Source organism: Heterocephalus glaber, unplaced genomic scaffold, assembly GCF_053883595.1.
Source record: "Heterocephalus glaber isolate CG9 unplaced genomic scaffold, H.glaber_assembly_v1.0 deba00000281, whole genome shotgun sequence".
NCBI lineage: Eukaryota > Metazoa > Chordata > Mammalia > Rodentia > Bathyergidae > Heterocephalus > Heterocephalus glaber.
In genome coordinates, this window is record NW_028258139.1 from 10,296,358 (window position 1) to 10,315,458 (window position 19,101).

At 45.2% G+C, this 19,101-nt stretch overlaps 1 protein-coding gene and 1 pseudogene across 50 annotated transcripts in view; both read right to left on the bottom strand.

Annotated features, from left to right (window-relative positions):
- Positions 1–15,309, bottom strand: part of LOC147830217 (small nuclear ribonucleoprotein-associated protein N pseudogene) — an 82,607-nt pseudogene extending 67,298 nt beyond the window's left edge. The window contains exon 1 of the transcript XR_015439698.1: positions 1–15,309. This exon is cut by the window's left edge and continues 67,298 nt beyond it. The product of XR_015439698.1 is annotated as a small nuclear ribonucleoprotein-associated protein N pseudogene (transcript).
- Cacna1c (calcium voltage-gated channel subunit alpha1 C) overlaps positions 1–19,101 on the bottom strand; it is a 733,897-nt gene that overhangs the window by 399,269 nt on the left and 315,527 nt on the right. The gene's annotated exons all lie outside the window — the stretch shown is intronic.

Genomic DNA, 19,101 nt, shown 5'->3' on the forward strand with positions numbered 1-19,101 from the left:
AATTGTACCAAAATGTATAACAGATATTGTGAAATAGGAAGAAAATGTTCAAATGGGTACTGGAACTAGGGAGGCGTGTGGGGGAATGGAAGGAAGGGAAAGAAAAAAATGAGAAAAAGAAGGAAAAAATGGAAAGAAAGCTTTTGTAAAATAAGGAGGGGAAGAGGGGTTGAAGTGAGGGTAGCGGAATGGGAAAAAATAAGAATCAAGATAGATCACGTATAAGTGCAAATTCCTTATGATGAATGTGATCATTACATATACTTAAAATGTACCAATAAACTTAATTAATTAAAAAAAAGACTAAATTTTTTAAAAATTAAAACCTCTAATTTTATAAGATCAGAAAGCTTTGAAGGCCCACAGACAGGACAGCAGGAATGGAATTGGTCTTCCGGGCAGAGGTTCCACTGATGCCCCTCAGTGGTGGTGGAGAGCAAGGAGGCTCCTTGCTCTTCTGCCACCCCTCCCTGGGCCCATCAACCCAGCCCTGCAGCCAAGTGCCTCCCCTAGACAGAGCTCTTGGGGCGCACCAGGGGCCCACAGCTTCCTGAGTGGATCCAGCACTGAGGGCCTGTCTCCACAGGAAGTGGGGTGCATGCCCACAGGCTGCGGCAGCTGCTGGGAGGCCACACCCAGATGCCCCTGATGGGAAGTGGCTTGTCTGTTTCCCTGAGGCCATCTCAGTTGTTATTCTCATCCCAGGCTCCTGCCTCAAGGCCTTGCCCTGGACATCTCTTGCCTGCACTTTCCTGACTAGGGCTCCTCTCCCTCCTCTCTGCCATCTTCAGGGCTCATTGAGTTCCTGTCCTTGAATCCTTTAGCCCAGGAGAGTCCCAGTGACACAATTTAGCACTTAATTACACATCCTCTCATCTTGCTTCTTTCTTCAAAGGGTGCTAATTGTGCTTCCCAGACCAGACTACCAATGCCTGCAGGAAGAAAGCTGCCCTCGTTATCCATGATGCCACCAAGCACAAAGCTGAGCAAACAGCAGGCACTCAATAAATGAGTGTTAACTCACTTGATCTGGATAATCTGAATGTCAAACTTTTCCCAAGAAAGGCTTCATTTTTCACAAATATGTCTTGAGTATGAACTCCTACTCCAGTTCTCCCCAGAGAAGTTTTTGGTTCCTATTCACATTCAAAACCAATTTTTCACCAGGCACAGCGGTACATGCCTATAATTCCAGCACTCAGGAGGCTGAGGTAGGAGGAATGCCATGAGTTTGAAGCCAGCCTGGGCTACATAATGAGTTCAAGGTTAATCTGAACTACAGTGGACCATTGAAATTCGTGGGAGTTATGTTCCTAGAGCATCCTCAAATTGTGAAAAGCTGTGAATTTCAAATAAGGTCAGAAAATGCCTGTACATGCCTACTTTTATAGTTTAAACCCTAACTATGCTGTCTCTTGCAGTTATGTAATTTAACTTAATAGAATACTGTATTAATACAGTATACCCCCAAAAAGTCGTGGTTCAGAGTTCATGGCCTCAGTCGTTCATGGATTTTTCTTTAGAACCTAACTAATAATTGTTCGCTGAAACGCCCGCGATTTCACAGAAACTGCAACTATCCTCCTCAACTGTTTTCTGGTGGAGGTTTGGAAGCAGCCAATCCGAGAGCATTATTCAGTTCTCTGTGCTGCTGATTGGCTGCTGCCCTGTAACCCATCTCCAGCAGATGCACCAGGGTTCCACATCAGTACAGGTTGCTGTATGGAGTATAGCTATCTCCAGTGTTCTTAGTTTTATTCTTCTTAAAGCCTTAAGATGCTGCCAAAATGCCCTGCACCTTCTAAGGCTTTATTAATACAGTTTTTTATTAAATTAAATTACACTACTGTGGGAGACAGCATATTTAGGGTTTAAACCATAAAATAGGCATTTATAAGCACTTTTCTGACCATATTTAAAAAGTATGATTTTTCACAATTCCTAGGTGCTTGAAGAACATAACCCCGTGAATTTCGGTGGTCCACTGTGTATCTAGATGTCCTCCAAAGCCTCATAAGTGAGATTTTTGGAAGGTAATTGGATTATAGGAGTGTTGTACTCATCAGTGGATTAGTACACTGATAAATTTACAGCTAAATGTGATATTGGGAGGTGAAGCCTGGTTGGAGGAGGAGGGTCACTGTGGGAGTGGACCAGAAGAGTCTATCTTCCTCCCGCCTCCCTTGTTTCTTCTCTGCTTCCCCACCACCATGCCATGGACTGTTTCTCCTCTGCCATGCCATCCTGCCTTGGAGCCCTCTGACTATGGACTGAAACGTTTACAACCTATGAGCCAAAATAACCCCTCCTCCTTTAACTTTCTGGTGTTCAATATTTTGTCCCAGCAATGAGGGAAGTAACTGAGACACACATATGAACTGGGAATAAATCTAGTTTAGTGCACTGGGCTTCAACCCTGGCTGCATGTTTGGAAAACTTTTAAAAACAACAACAAAAACTGATGTCCAGGGCGAGCATCCAGAGCAAAAGAAGAGGGGCCCCCAACATCCATATTATTGAAGGTTCCCTTGTAAGTCTAATGTGTAGCTCATAAACTTGTCTTTTTTAGGATGAAAGCTTCTGATCATTCAACCTTGCCCTTGGAAAGCTCCTTTTGCACATAAACAAAGTGAGCAGGGACTCTCCTTAACAGCGCCAGCTAATTTAAAAACTAGTAACACTAAAATGTTTTAATACCCTCACTAGCTCAGTTCAGCCTCATTAGGAAGAGTATATATGAACATGTATAACCCACCCCTAGACTTAGAAAAGCAAGTGCCTGGCAGGTGGCATCCCCTTTAAGTCAATGTTCACAGGCTACATGGTGAGATCAGAGCAACCAAGCAGAGGGTGGGCTGGGAGGGATTTCAGGGCTGGTCTGTACACCAGCTGTGGTCTGGAGAGGAGACTGGCTTGTCCAGGCCTGCAAAGAGATGGCAGCAACAGCAGGAACAGAACCCAGTTCTGCGGCTGAGGATGGCACGGTGGCCAACAGCAGTGAATCTGAGAGGTCTCCAGGCTCAACTTTACACTTTCTAAATGCTGGGGCAGAGGTGGATGGTAGCAGTCTATGAGGCCTCCCACTGTATTTAAAAATGCTGCCTGTAACCTGAGGGATACTGTATTTTAAATTCTAGTTCTAACCACAGGAAAATCCATTTTGTTTCGTATTAAGGAAACCTGTGACCCTTTTGGGGCCCTTATATATGAGGCAGCAGGAGGCTTTGTTCCCATATGTGAATCTTCTCTTTGATCTAAGCATTCTAACAACCCAGTGAGCAGCTGGAAGCACTAAGCCTTGCCCTTAGATGGGGAAACTGAGGCTTTGAGAAGTTAAGTCCCTGGACCAAGGTCACAGCAGCAGACTGTATTTGAACCATACTGACTATAAAGCTCCAGTCTGTAGCCACTGCCTAATACCATCCCTTGTAGACACTAACAAGCAAGGAAGGAGGCATGTTTGGAAAGAATTCCTTAGGCAATTTTCCTTTCTTTGTCCTCCTTATTTGCATATGTGTGTGTCTGTCTGCGTGCGTGCGTGCACGTGTGTGAGTGTGTGTGTGCATGTGTGTATATTTCTCAGGAAAGGTTAGAGTGTTGAGTCACATACATATATAATAGTTATATAATAATAGATATACGTATACAGTACATACACAGATAATATACATAAATATATGCATGGATACAAAGAAATATTCATATATGTGATACACACATATGTATATACATATTCATACTTATACTAAGAGAAGAGAACAAAATTCTCAAAGATGCAACCTGAATGATTTCAATGTCACAAAATCACCGATAAAATTCACAGGTGCACCATGACACTTAGAAATGGTGGGGGAAATGCCCACCTCGGTGTCTGCATGTGCATTCCTTAGCATTCCTTTCTGCCTTCCCTTTTAGAAGGCAACGGCAACAGATACCCCACTACCTTTGGGGGAATTAAAAAAAACATAACAGCAGCATTCCTGAATGAAGCCATACAACTATGATTCTGCCCATGGGATATCTGTCAGTCTCTCCCGGGTGTAATGGGATGGACTTCTTTCTCCAGGCCTGGCCAGGGTTGTGGATGAATCAAACACCTTACATTACCTCTGTCCATGCTGCTATCAAGCACCACTCCCTGCCCCATGTGCTATGTGCCCTGTCTCCAGAGAATATATGATGACAGAATTGGAAGGTCAGCCTGAGAGGACAGAACTCAAGAAGTTTGCAAACATAGTTGGAGCCAGGTTTATAATGAAGCTGTTTGCCTCCCTCTCCTGTCTTGACGTCTCCCCTCTTGTTGTGGATATTTGTCTCTACAAATTGAAGGATGTGTCCCCAGGGCAGGACCAGGCCAAGTAGTGATGGAGACAAAGTTGGCTTTCTAAGCTCTTCTTCATTTCCTCAGTCATTTCTGTGGATTTATTTGATCTGTGATGAAGTAATTCTGATAAAGGTGTTAATGAATGAAAGTTTCCTCTTTCCCTGGAGGATCACGGAATAATGGAAGCAAAGTGAAACTAGAATGGTGGAAATCAGGCAATAGGGCATTTACAAGGGAGAGAAATTTCTACCTCATGCAGACAAATGTTTCCCTATTGTTGGACCACAGACCACCTGTGGGATTTTATATTACTTTTTGTCCCTTATCAGTCCGAATTCCTTCCCTGTTTATCCACTTCTTGGCCCCATAGTAGAGAATTTAATATTCTGCAGTATGATGTGGAACACCCCAAGGTAGGAGACAGGACAGAGAGATGGTTGGGGGTAGTGAGCTAAGCGGTCTCTGCTGAGGATATTCTGGAAGTCTGAGTTGGCCTTAGAAGGGAGAGAGAGCTGGCACCTCTTTTGACCCTAGTAATTTTCCTCCAGCCTCTCACCTGTCCAAGGGCAGTGCCACACATGGTCTTGGCTCTGCAAGAATCCAGAGAAGCAAGATCAAACACCAGGGTCAGATTAGGTTTTTCCCTATCAGATCACTTTGTTGCCTCTGATCTGTGATTTGGACCTGTGAGGCTGGGCCATTATGGAAATGCTTTAGCCATTGTTTGCAGCCAGCCAGGTCTCAGGCTGCTCTGTCTCTATGGTGAAGATTCCCTGCGCTTCCACATTGTGCAGTGAGAGACTGCTCCTCACAGCCATTAGAGCAGAGTGGCTATCACATTCCCACTCCATTAGCATGGATAAACATTTGTGCTCACTCATCATCTGTCAACATCACTCTTTTCCCCACTCTCTTTTCATTTTTCCATCTTTACTGTAAGGCACAGGGCACAAGTCATCCATTTTTATGACACTTGCTGAGCAACCTCATTTTTCTGACCACTCTGGCATGTGACATCCCTTCCATTCTCTTGCTTCTTACCAAGGCTCCCATGTTAGAGATGAGGACAAAACCTAGTCATAGGGATAAGGAAGCAAGTGGCCTAAAAAACTGAACAATGGAAGCACCTCATGCAGTCTGACAGAGGACTCATGCTGAGAGCCGGGCCACTGTCCTGCTTCCAGACTTAAGCCTTACTGGCTGTGTGACCTTGGTCAAGGTATGTCACTTCTCAAAATCCCATTTTTAGCCCCAATCCATGGGGCAATTATATCCAATCACATAATGATTATAATGGATCTAGCACTCTGCCTGGCCCACTGAAATGAATAAATGATAGGTATTGATAGGATTGTTATTGTTATAATTGCAGTTACTATTACTATTTTGTGGTGCTGAGGGTTGAACCCAGAGCTTTCACACTGAGCCACATACAAGTCTTTTTTTTATTTGCTATTTTGAGACAGGTTCTCCCTAAGTTACTAAGTTGTCCAGGCTGGGCTCAAACTCCTGAGGTACTGTTATTATGTTTAAACCCTTACTCCTCTTAATACCATTTGGCATCTATTTGTTACTCCACTTAGGCAAGAACCACCCATATCAACACAAATCCAATGAAAAGCTACTGTTTTTAGGGAATTCTGCTGGGTACTGGGAATAAGTAAATACAAGAAAATTCTTTTTTTTGGAAAGGAAAATAAGGCTACATGGGCACATACGCTATGCATCACAGCAAGGGGTACGAGACTTCAGAGGAAGGACGTTGCACTGAAGAGTCTCTGCAGAAGGCCTCCTGGGGAGGTTCAGTTTGGATGAAACTGTGAAAGACCAAAGAGGGTGAAGCATCTTAGGTGGGGCTGACAGGTGAAAAGGGGCATGCTATGAATTTTTAAAATAAGGAATTTCTAACTTGGCCTTCTTGGAGGTTTCCTAAGGACAATAAGGAAATGGCTTGGGGAGGGTGCTAAGGACCACCTGTCACTAAAAATGGGATTGTCTAGGCTGTGAGGAGCTGAAGCAGCTTTGTAAAAAGGAGATGAAAGGGCAAAGGTAGTCTAGGAAGAAGACCCCAGGGTAGGCACACATGAAGGCTGGCCAGTAGGAGGCTGTGTATAGATGGGGAAGCCGACTGAAGAGGATTACCATAATCCCAGGCCCAGAAGACACGGTGGAAGAGGAGGAAGGAGAGTTAAGATGGGTGGCAAATACCTAATGAGCCCCTGTCCTGGAGCACTGGCACGGAACCGTGAGCACTACTTTGCTCACTTGACCGTGGATAGTGCACACACAGGGCAGATGCAACTCCCCAGTGCCAAGGGCACACAGGGACAGAGACCGTCCAGCCCCACCTGGTTGGAGTTTACAGCTCCACCAATGGGAACAGTTGCCTTGACTACTTGTCTGGGTCAGTGTGACTGGCAATGCATCTGCAGTGCCAGCCGCTGCCACAGATGCTCAGCATTAAAGTTACTACATATGAAGGAGCAAAGCTGTCTGGAGCAGCAGCTCCCTGGGCTTCCTGGCTTGGACAGCGTGGGCTCCGTAATATCAATAGTCTTCCTCCCTTCTTGCCCTGTTGGCAGCTCCAAGCTCTGTGATGGGCTCCACCACACACAGAAGATGTCCATTGTACCCCAATGGATACACTTCTGTTTGGACCTATTTGCTAGCCGGTTCCCACCCTCACCCCAGCAACCTGCCTCAGTGGTTCCCTGCCAGCTTCTCTGTCCCTTCTTCTTCCTCTTATTGCTCTCTACTGCCACTCTCTACCACTCCTTCCTTCCTTCCTGGACAGTCAGTGCCTCCATGCTCTGGCCAGTCTGTATCTGTAGCCTTGCCTCCTTCCCCAGTCCCTCCTCAAACACAGCCACATTCACACCTTATGCATGGACAGTGCTCTTCTTCTGCCTGGAATGTTCTTCTCCACCACAGCTGCCATGTTTTTTTTCTGGGTTCTTATCTTTAAGACTTGCCTCAAACAAATCCTTTATCCAACTCTACCCTTTCACATCAGGCAAAGAGCACTCCCTGTTTTTAAACTATTAATACATACACATCATTGATATATTATCAATTGATATTTAATTTTCATTGATGTAAAGACTGAGTCTTTGTCCGAGCTGGAACATCTGGTGCCCAAGTGGATGGTGAATATGCCTTGCGTACAGCCAGGGTGGTGTCTTATGCTTCATCTGGTTTGTATTATTAGACAATTATTAAATGATTAAATTAAATGTGAGTACAAAAGAGGACTGTTATTAGAGCTGCAAAAAGAGTTCCTTTTCATCCCAAGAAAAATGATAAATTATAATATAGTGCAAGCAGATCTGGAAGCAACTGCAATCCATTAGTCCTTCATCAAGCACTGTTTACGATACTCAGGCATTATTCTAAGTTCTGGTAGGGTAATGAATAGCATAATCTGGATAGGAAAATGGAGTGCACACACATATATAAAAAGAACCAGCACAGCCTATTTTAAAGGTCAAATAGTGAAAGAGTCCAGGTGTTTAAAGGCACTTGTGGAGTCAAAGGCTTGAAAAATATTAATTATACCAACACTAAATAAGCAGTCTAAACATTTTATTTTTCCTTCTACTTGCAGATATGACCACACTTATGCCATCATATCACAATCAGAGGAGAACTGCTCATATTTATAAAGGCTTACTGTTAACAAGCAAAAATGAAGCCTTCTTTCTATCAGGAAAGACATGCTTTTATCTATTCCAGCACTTATGTGCTGTCCACTATCATCTAAGCTCATTTCTTTCACTTTTGATCTCAGGAGGACTTAAAAGTATTGTGTTTTCTTGCCAGAGGCTGTCACAGGCTTACAGGCTGTCATTTAAGCACCACTGGCACCCAGACCACCCTTAGGGGACCTTGCACAGTCACGGAGCAGTGACAGGGCCTCAAGGTGATGTTCCAGTGCCAGCGGTCCCTTCACAGCTCCTGTCTCTACCCCTTCCCCACCCTCATGCTGAAATGCACCCACCAGGGATCAGGGTTCCCAGGAGCTCCAGGAGCCCTGGTGAACACACAGGATGTGCGCCTGGGCATACACAAGGAAGGTGTGAAAGCTGCAGAGGAAAGTGGAATTTCCTGGGTGGCCAGGGGCACACAGAAAACAAAGGAAGGAGCAATTCCAGGGAGCCCTTTGGCAGTACTAGGTGAGGCAGGCATGTGACCCCCCTCACATGCACATATTTGCGCTGACCTTGTGCCACCAGGCACGGATGGAATGGATAAAGGGGAAAGCAGGAAGGGACAGTGAGAACACATCCCTCCTGTGCCTTCACCCACATCTGCCCAGTCCAGCCAAGGACTGGCTGAGAGCTGGAGGGCCACCGCCATCTAAATCTGAGCACTTCCTGGCCTTTCTCTGTGGTTACCTGCTCCTGCACAACCTTTGTGCCTCCTGGCCCCTCAGTCCCTCTCACCCACCTGTTTTGGTCACTATCGTGTTCTACCTAGCACCTGCACTACAGATACTCAGTAAATATTTGTTGACTGAATACATGAGGCTGCAGAGAGGTTCGCTAATTTGGCCAACGTCACACAGGTGGTTAGTGCCGGAGGTTTCAAATGTGGTCTGTCTGATTCCTGAACTAAGGCTCCTGAGCTCCATGCCGAGCAGTGTAAGAGGGGTGAGACTGGGTGTCCAGTCTTATCCTTTTCCAGACCCCTGAGAATGAGGTCCCTTTGCATAGAGATGGAACAAGAAGTGTGCAGGGAATTGAGCCAGCTTAGCAGTCAGGAAGCACGTCTGACTGATCACATGCAGGCGGCCTTCTCTAATACTAGGCAAAAGGATAGGCCTGTCCTGTGGACCCATCTTTGCATGCACTTCTGTGTGCATAAACTGTTTAGCATAAGCTCGTTTCCTCCCCTGACCTCTCATCTTAAGGACAAGGTCAAGTCCTGAGCCTCTCAGTCTCCCTGGGACCTGCACAAGGCCCAGCACTCAGCGGTGCTGCACGGATGTTTGTCAGTTGATCTCCCAGAGATGCCTCCACCCCAGCCTCAGTGACAGGGAGGCTCAGAGCAGCCTCAGAGCTGGGCAGGTCATTAAACCCAGCAGAGCAGTGAGAAGCCGCAGTGGCTCTTTCCTGCCTTCTCAGCTGGAAAAATGCTTCCAAAGAAAATTTCTCCCTTCTCCTGGCTCACACAGGATTTCTAAAAAGCGTTTCTTCCTGACTGTGAACCTCTTTCCCCACGTGGTGAACAGAGGTGACATTGACGGCCAATGGGGAACTGCAGCGGGATGGCTACTTTCATCTCTCGCTTTTTGGAAAGGGCAGGAGCAAACCGGAAGTTGCTCGGCTGTGCTATCCAGGGACAGCACTTCCAAATGCTGCCTCTCAGAAGTAGTCTCTAGCTCTCATCAGAGCCACATCCCATGTTCGCCTCTGCAGGATCTTCTGTGATAAGTTTTAATAAAACTATATTTATGCCAAATACAAGACCAAACAAAACCTCCAGACTCTAACATCTTGTTTATAAACACCTCCATGTGAAGTAATCAAAACAGTTCCAAAACTACTAGTTACCTTTCTTTCCTCCCGCTCCTGGTGTCCTGCTCACCAAGGAGGCAAATTGGGGAAGAATGTGTAGTTCCAGGGACCACCAGTAGGTGGTGCAGGCAAATTCTAGGCCAGGCTGCCCGGCAGGGCTGCAGAATAGATAAATCCTGAGCTCTTTGATAAATACTTGCCTGGGGTCCATTTCCCTTGTTTTGGCTGTGTTTCTGGATTTTGAGGCCCCTTCATTAAAAGACTGCAATATTCCCAAATAACTTCTTTTTTGCTTCAAAGGAGGTACTTTTTACTGTCTTATTTTAATAAGGGTTACCACTTAAGTGCCTCCCATGTGTAGACATACTACTAGGTACTTCATATAGTTTTAATTTATGCAACAGCCCTATGATATATTAATTACTAGTTCACACTGCAAAAGAACTAGGACTTAGCTAGACTTAGCAAGTCTATGTGCCCTGCCTACATGGCTGGCAATTGGTGGACCTAGGGATTACACCCAGTCTACAGAGCCCCAACATCAACACTGCGAACCAGCACCATCCTTCCAGGACAGGCTGGTGGATGCAAACAAGACATTTGAAAAAGTCAAGGAAGTGCTGCCTTAAAGCGGCCAGGGAAGCATCCTTACTCTCCCAAGATCCTGCACCAGCACTGATGATACCACAACTTTCATTCCTGGCGTATGTCTCAGACCCCTGCGAAATGAAAAGCACGCCCCTAGTATATCCTTGGCTCCTCATTCCTCATGACACTGACGGGACCAGCTCAGGGTCCAGCAGGAGAGGCCCTGGTGGTGAAGCCCTGGCCACATTTTCCTAATAAGGCAGAGGCATGAGTTCCGTTGACAATCCAATTAATCATGCTCCCACTGTGGCCCTCCCATCCTGCCTTCTGGTCATCTTCCCCAGGCTGCACGGTTAGGAAAAGAAATTCTTTGACAGAGCATTTCCTTCCTCCAAAAAGGGCATTTTCTCTGCCTCCAAGCAGCCTTTCCTTAACCTGACTTTCCAAGGTATCTGCTCTGAGGCTCCACTTGGGGGTTGCCACCCTGCAAGGCTCACAGAGGCACAGAAACACACACCTGCCCTGCTCAACCCAGAGAGGCCCAGGGGTCAGCACCCCAGCCTTATTTGCCCCTGTCCCTTTGTCACAACTCCACCCTAGTCCCCAATTGCCATGATGTCTGCTGAGGGAGGCAGGTGCTGGCCAGAAGGCTCTCTTCTGACACTGCTTCTCCACCTGTCCACACTTACCCACCTGCAGACTTCAGCTCTGTGGGGCCAATTAGAACATTAACTCTTCAGAGCAGGGGCAGCTGGTCACAAGTGCCCAAGAAGTTATGCTCAGTCAGCTGTATTTCTCCAAAAGCGAGTGAAACTCAAAGAAATATAGCGGACCCTTGACTTATGAACTCAGTCCGTTCCAGAGGGTTGGTTGTAACTCAAGTTGGTTGTAAATCAATACAGCTGAGATCTGGATGTTTACCTGGGTACATGCTACAGATAACAAGAGGTAGATGAATCTTCCATTAACCTAATTAACCCAAATTGTTCATATATCAGCCCGGTCATAACTTGAGGGTCCACTGTACTGAGTGCGGGTGTCAGGCAAGCAGATTTCATTAAGCTTTACTGCTGAGTAGCTGCATAAGTAAGAGCAAGCTCCTTACCTTCTCTGGCTTTGGTGTCATTGTGTTCAAAGGAGGAGGGACCAGGTATTTTTCCAAATTCAAATATTCAACTATTTTATATGACTTGACACAAATTTCCCCTTATCAGTAAAGGCCAACCTGAATTGAGTATGAAATGCCAACATAGGAAAGCTGTTCTTTTGCAAACATTGTGTTTGACCAGTTCGGATCCTGAAAAGTCATCTTGGAACTCAGCCTCCTCAAAGTATATCACTAGTATCTTGGGCCATTCATATATGGCTCCAGTACATGAATTACAGACTGCCATATTCATGGCATAGGTACAGACACCTTGCCAAGGGTCAAGGACCAAGTGTTTACCTCACCCACTCTTGTGTCCCCAGGGCCTAGCACCATGCCAGGTATTTCAGGTACTCAGTAAATATTCATTGTATGAATAAATTTCCACTGTACAAGTCTGATCTCCTGAATATACCAGGGACCAGGCAACAAGCATATGTTTACTAGACTCTATAGCTCTTTTCTATCCCTTCCCTGTAGATTTTCATAGGAAATAGGGTTTCTGGTCATTCCATCAGTGAACTTTGTACAACAAGGTTGCCTCTGGAAGTTCTTAGTTCTCCTCCTCCATCCATCTGCTCTCTGGGCAGTCAAGCAAACTTAGGAAGCCTCTGGGAACAATGCCATGACAACCACATCTTCTTAAAGACATACAGTTTGCCGATGGGCTGTGAGCTCTTCTTCCTTTGTTGCCGCCTACTCTCATATCTTCCCTCCATATTGTCTGTACCCCTGACCCGACACAAGAAGGAACACAGCATTTCTTCAGCTTCAGCTACTGCCCACTCTGCTCACCACCTGCGGGCACATCTACCCCATACAGGAAGCATTTGGTGCATAATTAATCAAAGGCATCCAATTTCATTGAAGCCCTAGTCTTCCAATCTGGTCTGCTTTGCACAAGGGAACCTCTTAACCTAACTGGCAGCCTGACAGCTTGGCATTGTGGTATCCTTATAGACTGGCTTGAGTTGGAGAACAGACTTTTAATTAAAATTTACCTTCCTATATATGCTGTGTTGCCTTGCTGTGTATACTGTAACTTTCAGGTCACACATGCATATTTGTGCCACCTTTTGGCTGCTGGCAATAGCAGGCTACACTCAATGAAGGCTACACTCAAGAATCTGGTGAGTAAGGCTGCCAGAGCCACTGGAGGCAGGCACCCTCCAAAGTGATGACTAATGTGCATGCTCTTTCTCACATGTGCAGGAGACACAAGCACGGGGAAGTGCTTGGTCCTGAAGGAGACCAATAGAAGGCAGGCACAGCCATGCCAAAGACATAATGCAGAGCAGGTTTTCAGTCCCACATCTGCACTGGCCAGGAGAGCCACTCCTGAGACCCCATGGATAAAAAGCTGCAATAAAAAGCTGACTTAAAGAGGAGAATGGAATTGAAAAGAACCTTGATGGGGAGATACAGAAAGTGCACCAGGCTCCCAGGCTGGCTGGCTGATTGGCTCCTACACTGCCCAAGAAGAAGAATATGCATAAGAGTGTCTACATTTGAGTGAGGGAAACAGGCCATCATCACTGATTAGCAGAAAACCAGCAAACCTCAGAGGGTAGCTGGTTAGAGAGGCTGGGAAGGCTTGGAGAAGATGGCACCACTGTAGGCAGCTTGCTGCATGCTGAAAGAAAATGGGTGGGTTGTCAAAAAGATAAGAAGAACTGTCTGTCCTTGGGCAGGGCGCTATCCACCCCTCTCACTTTTTGTAGTGCTGGGAAGGAACCCAGGCAAGTACTCTGCCCCTGAGCCACAGCCTAGCCCTCTCTGTTCCCTTTGATGGTTCAGTGACCAGGAGACTTCTGAAGGTCCCTGAACAGGAATTTGAAAAAACTCTTACACCCAGGTCACATCTGCAGAGATTCTGACTCAATTTTCCAGAGCCTGTGATTCTCTAAGTGTGGTCATAGGCCAGCAACTCAGCAGCATTCTTGAGCTGGCCAGAAATGCAGGTTATCTGTTTTTTCCCCATCAAAGCAGATTAGAGCTAGCAAGCACTTGTGAGACCCTTGGAGGACACTTGCCAAGATCCACAGGTACTCTGAAACAGGAGTGAATGAAAAATCCAAACATGAGAGGGAAACTTGAAGGGAAAGCCCACCAGAGGAATTCCAGTGTCAGTGTCGGAGATGTTTAGAGAAAGAAGCAGGGTAGTTTCCATTCCTGACACTAGTTACAGCTCAGGTGTGTGAATATACCGTCTTCCCCTGAAAATAAAACCTAACTGGAAAATAAGCGCTAGCATGATTTTTCAGTATGCTTGTAACATAAGCTCTACCTCCAAAATAAGCCCCAGTTAAGATTGTCAGGCAGACGGACACATTCAGCATGTCTGTTGCAACACACATCAAGTGTATTGAATTATAAAGTGATAACATTAGTGCATTAAATATGAATAAATAATACTGACATTAATACTTAAAATAAACGATAATATAAATTATAATTAAGTGTTTGTAAATACCCAAGCAAGCACCTTTCAATGAGAGGTAAATATTGATGTAAACAGATAAACTTGAGACTTATTGTCAAATGACTAATAGGACTACAGACATAACACAGGAATAACGTGCACACTTGATAACGGCTGGACGTGGCTGTGTCTAATATGAGTCTTCATAATTCAATGCGTCATGTGTTGTAACAGTGCACTACGTACAAGCAGGCTACATGGACAAGCAGTGCTCACTTGAGGAGAGCGCTACGGCTGGACACGAGAGAGAGCGGGGCCGATGATTTCACAGGATGTGGAGTTGCGAGAAAGTCAGGCCCAAATCAAGGTGTGCAGAGTCATGCCAAGGTCTCAGAGGAAGATGACATGGCTGTATTTGAATAAATGTAAATGTTCGTACGTGAATAAATGTAGATTGTTATACATGAAAAAGACATCCCCTGAAAGAAATACCTATTGCATCTTTTTTTTTCACAGTTTAGTTGCTATATGCATTTATTATTAGCTATTATTAATGCAGAAAGGGGACAAAAAGCTCACAAACAACCTATACAATTTCACAAGAAGCCCTGTGGGAGGAAAAGTAACTGGATGGATCAACAGTATCCTAGGGTCTTGGTGGACACATTCCTGGGGGAGGTGGACCTCTCATTCCTGGTGGAGGGGGTCTCATTCCTGGAGGAGGCAGGCTTATTGGTGTACCTTGAGCAGGAGGAAGCCTAATTGGTGGGCCCATGGGTGGTCTCATACCAGGTGGAGGAGCCATAATACCTGGAGGTGGGGTTGCTCTGCCTGGCGGGTACTGGGTTGGGGCTCCAGCAACAGCAGCAGCTGCCATAGTACCCCTTCCCTGTGGAGTCATTACCTGCTGGGATGGACCCCCAACTCCTTGGACAGGGCCTGCTAATCCAGCAGGAGCCTGAGGAACTGGTACACCTCTGCCAGCTGCCCTCCCAACCCCGGGACCTCCTGCAGCTCCAGCAAGTGGTACCAGAGCAATGCCAGTATCTTTAGATGATAGACCTTCCACAGTCATGGATACCAAGTTCTCCCCATGCAGCAAGACCAGACCCAAAACCCACTTTTCTTCACATTCTGGCTGTTTTGTATTCTTTGGCTTGATCTTCCTGGACTCATCACAATCACAGAGGATCAAATTCATATGCTTGTCAAAAGCCTTAAAGGTGCCAATGAAGATCCATCCATCTTGCAGGACGCATTGCATTCGGTAGTCAAATTGCTGCAGCATCTTGCTGCTCTTGCCCACAGTCATGATTGCTGTTCCACCAAATTCAGCATCAATGATAAAGTTTCAGGTGCCTTAATACCTAGGGGACAGCTATAAAGGTACGATGTGGCTTCTCCTAGAGACAATGCAAGGTGTTCACAAGTTTCACAGACAGCAGGTGGAGTCTTAATGTTCCAATACTCTTTAACCACCTCTCGGGGTCTCAGCTAAGAACGCCTGTCTCAGCTCCGCTTGGAAACCCCCCACAGGAGCTTGCTGCTGCTGAGAACGCCCCGGGTACAACTGACACTCTTGGTTGCTCAAGGAGGCCGTCCTTCTGCGTTTCACTTGGACTTCCACCTCTGGCACGTGCTGCTCTGTAGTTCTCCTCAGGTGTAAGCGATCCCTCTGTAATGATGAAAATCTTGCAATGAGACACCACTGATTCAAATTCTATGATGCGAGGCCGCACTGTTATCATGGGCAGGTTACTCAGTGCTCTCTTCACTGTTTTCCTCCTCCATCCTGGTGGTGACCTCTAATTTTAGCCTCTTAGGAGCCTGAGGCAGAAGAATGTTCCCTATTGTATCTTTTGGAGCAAAAATTGATATAAGACTTGATCTTATTTCCAGGGAAATATGGCACCATCTTGGGAAAGTATCTCACTCCCTGAAGGAAGAATCCCAGTATGGCCAAGGTGAGCAGTCACTGCCCGTTACCCACCTATCTTAGCTCTCTTCCCACTGGGAGATAGCCCAATGAGCAAGATATTTGCAGGAGAGAGCTTCCTCATATGGGGCACTAAGGAAGGCTAGGGCTAGAAAAATCAATCAGAGGGCAGAGATTGAGTCAGGACCAACAAGCCTTAGGAACAGAAAAAAACAAGGGTATGGTTCTGGATAGGGACCCAGAACCAGGCAGGGGTGTGCGGCGGCTGTAACAGGTGTGATCTGGTGTTCAGAGAAGAGACACGGAAGAAGTCCCGGAGTGGGCATACTCCCACTGCCACCCAAACACCACCAGGTTCTGTGCCTGTGAGTTATCTCGCCTGCTACCTGCCCTCCACTGCAGAGCTTGGTGCTGGTGCAGGGTCCATCCCACCTCCCACCAAAGGTTGCTGAGCTTGGTGTCTCTCTGCACTCCCTCCCACTGGCTCCTAGAGAGATCCAAGCAGAGGGTCCTTCCCCACAGGGCCCCAGGCACCACTGAATTCACCGACTGGATGGAGATTCTACGAGAGGCACAGACAGACTTTGGTGCTGGTGGAGAGTTGGGGAGGAACAGTGGGGTTAGTGAGTGTTGCACAGCATGCTCACTGGGAGTGGTATGGAGGGAGCCGATATAAAACAGCTGTAGGGACTGTCCTGGAGGTTATGGGAACAGAAATCAAAGAAGCCCCTCCAAGAATCAGCAGAGGACTGGATTCTAAACCAGCTAGTCCCATTGTTTGTGCCTCCCACAAACAATCAAATGTATCTGATCATAGGAAAGAGACAAAACATCCAGCTAGTGACATCCAGAGGGACACAGGTGAGACCTAATAGAGCTTTGCCTACAGAGGGAGCAAGAATACCTGGATCCCCCAGCCCTTCACTAACTGGTGAGCAAGAGAACGAATCACTGGAGTGGAACCAGTTCAAGCACCTCCTAGTCAGAGTACAGAGGACTGGGGCTTGCCACCCCAGTGGTGACTGCTGCAAGACAAAGCCTTTCCATTTTATTTCTTTCTTTATTTATTTTTGGGACCGGGGATTGAACTTGGGACCTTGTGCTTGTGAGGCAGGCAGCGGAACCCCTGAGCTAAAATCCCCAGCCTCTTTCCATTTTTTAACAAAGGAAAAAAAGCACACTTATTAAATTCAGACTGAAGTAGAAAGAGGTCTGAGGACTCTAGTTTTGTGTCTTTCTGGGTGGTTTTTTCCTCTCTTTTTTTCTGTTTTTTCTTTTATTCTACTTTCCTTATCTATCACCCATATCTATCTATCTATCATCTATCTGAAACAGAGAATAAGAATAGTGCTTTTGTTTAGATAGTATCTTTCATGGTCATGTCAGGTTAACCCTCACCAAAAATTGTATATGGAGGATTCAAACACAAGCTTTCTATCAGAATATCAATTCGTTCTGACCCTCTACAGCAGTGGTGGTGAACCTACGGCACACGTGCTGCAGTGGGCTGGTTGTATCACTGAAAGCTCTAAAAGGTTCACTATCAGTGCTCTATAGGTTTCCCCAATCTGCAATTATACTTTGCTCCTGTTTGCCCCTTTTCCCTACCCCTACAAATAACTTCTCAAACCTCTTCTTCCTTCTCCCTCCATTCCGGAAATAAAAATAACAGCACCAAAGTCCTATTTGCTTTTTTCATATGCTGTTATAACTTTTTCTTCTTCCTTTATTTCTGAACTATTTTCTTTCTTCTTCCTTTCTCCTTCCTTCATCCACTACATCCCAGCCTACTTGTTATCAGCATTGTTCCATTGTCTTCCTGGGTTACTGAAAAAAAATGTGAAATTGTTATATTTTAAATTATATGCTTGATGACTGATTTTGTAGAACAATTCAATTGAAAGTATAGCCAGCAGGAGTGACCAGTGTGACCAACGTGAGTGACCAACTTGAAGATAAGACTGATGTTGCAGATCATGTACTCAGTGAGAAAAAAACAAGAAGACACTTAGAGGCTAGATCCAACAGCTACGAGATGACTCAAAAAAATGAAAAATACAAACCTAAGAATTATGGAAGTTAGAGAAAGGATAGGGGACAACACCAAAGGTATAAAAAATTGATTCACAGAAATCATAGCTGAGAATGTTCCAAATCTAGGGAAAGAATTCAATATGCAGGTAAATGAGGCATATTGAACCCCAAATAACTAAGACCAGAAAAGAATCTCTCCACAACATATTAAAATTCCAGAAATTTAGTACAGAGAATACTAAAAGTAGGGAAAAATATCAACTAATCTATGAAAGCAAACCTATCAGAATAACAGCAGACTTCTCAATACAAACCTAAAAGGCTAGGAGAGCTTAGAGCAAAAGTTGTCAAGCCCTAAAAGAAAACAATTGACAACACAGACTACTATATCCTTCAAAATTGATAAAGACATACATAAAGACTTTCCATGACAAAAAGAACCTAAAGAAATTCACTAAATTGGCACTGCAGAAAGTACTTTAGTAATCCTAGACATAGACAAGGAAACCATTATCACCAAAAAGCTCAAAGGAAAGAACACATGTATCTGGGAGAATAGATAAACAAAAGAATAAACAAAGAAATCAGCATTGGGAAAATAGTGCAGTGACAGGATTTGGTAAATACTTTATAATAATAACACTCAATGTTAATGATCTTAACTCCCCAATCAAAAGATGCAGACAAGGGCTGGGGATTTAGCTCAGTGGTTCTGCTGCCTGCCTCAAGAGCACAAGGTCCTGAGTTTGATCCCTGGTACCAAAAAAAAAAAAAAAAAAAAGATCCAGACTGACATATTGGGTCTAAAAACAAAAGTCAATATATTATGTCCTCAAGAACACACCTCATTCACAAAGAAACATATGAACTGAAAGTGAAATATGGAAAAGGATATTCCATGCAACTGGAGCCTAAAAGCAAGCAGGAAGAGATATCCTATTTTCAGAGAAAGCAGACTTCACCCCCAAACTGATCAAAAGAGACAAAGATGGCCACTACATACTGGTATAGGGAACAATTCAATAAAAAGAGATAGCAATTGTAAATATATATGCACCAAATGTCAACACATCATATTTCATAAAAGAAAAACTACTGGACACAAAAGGACAGATGGGCACTGATACTATCATA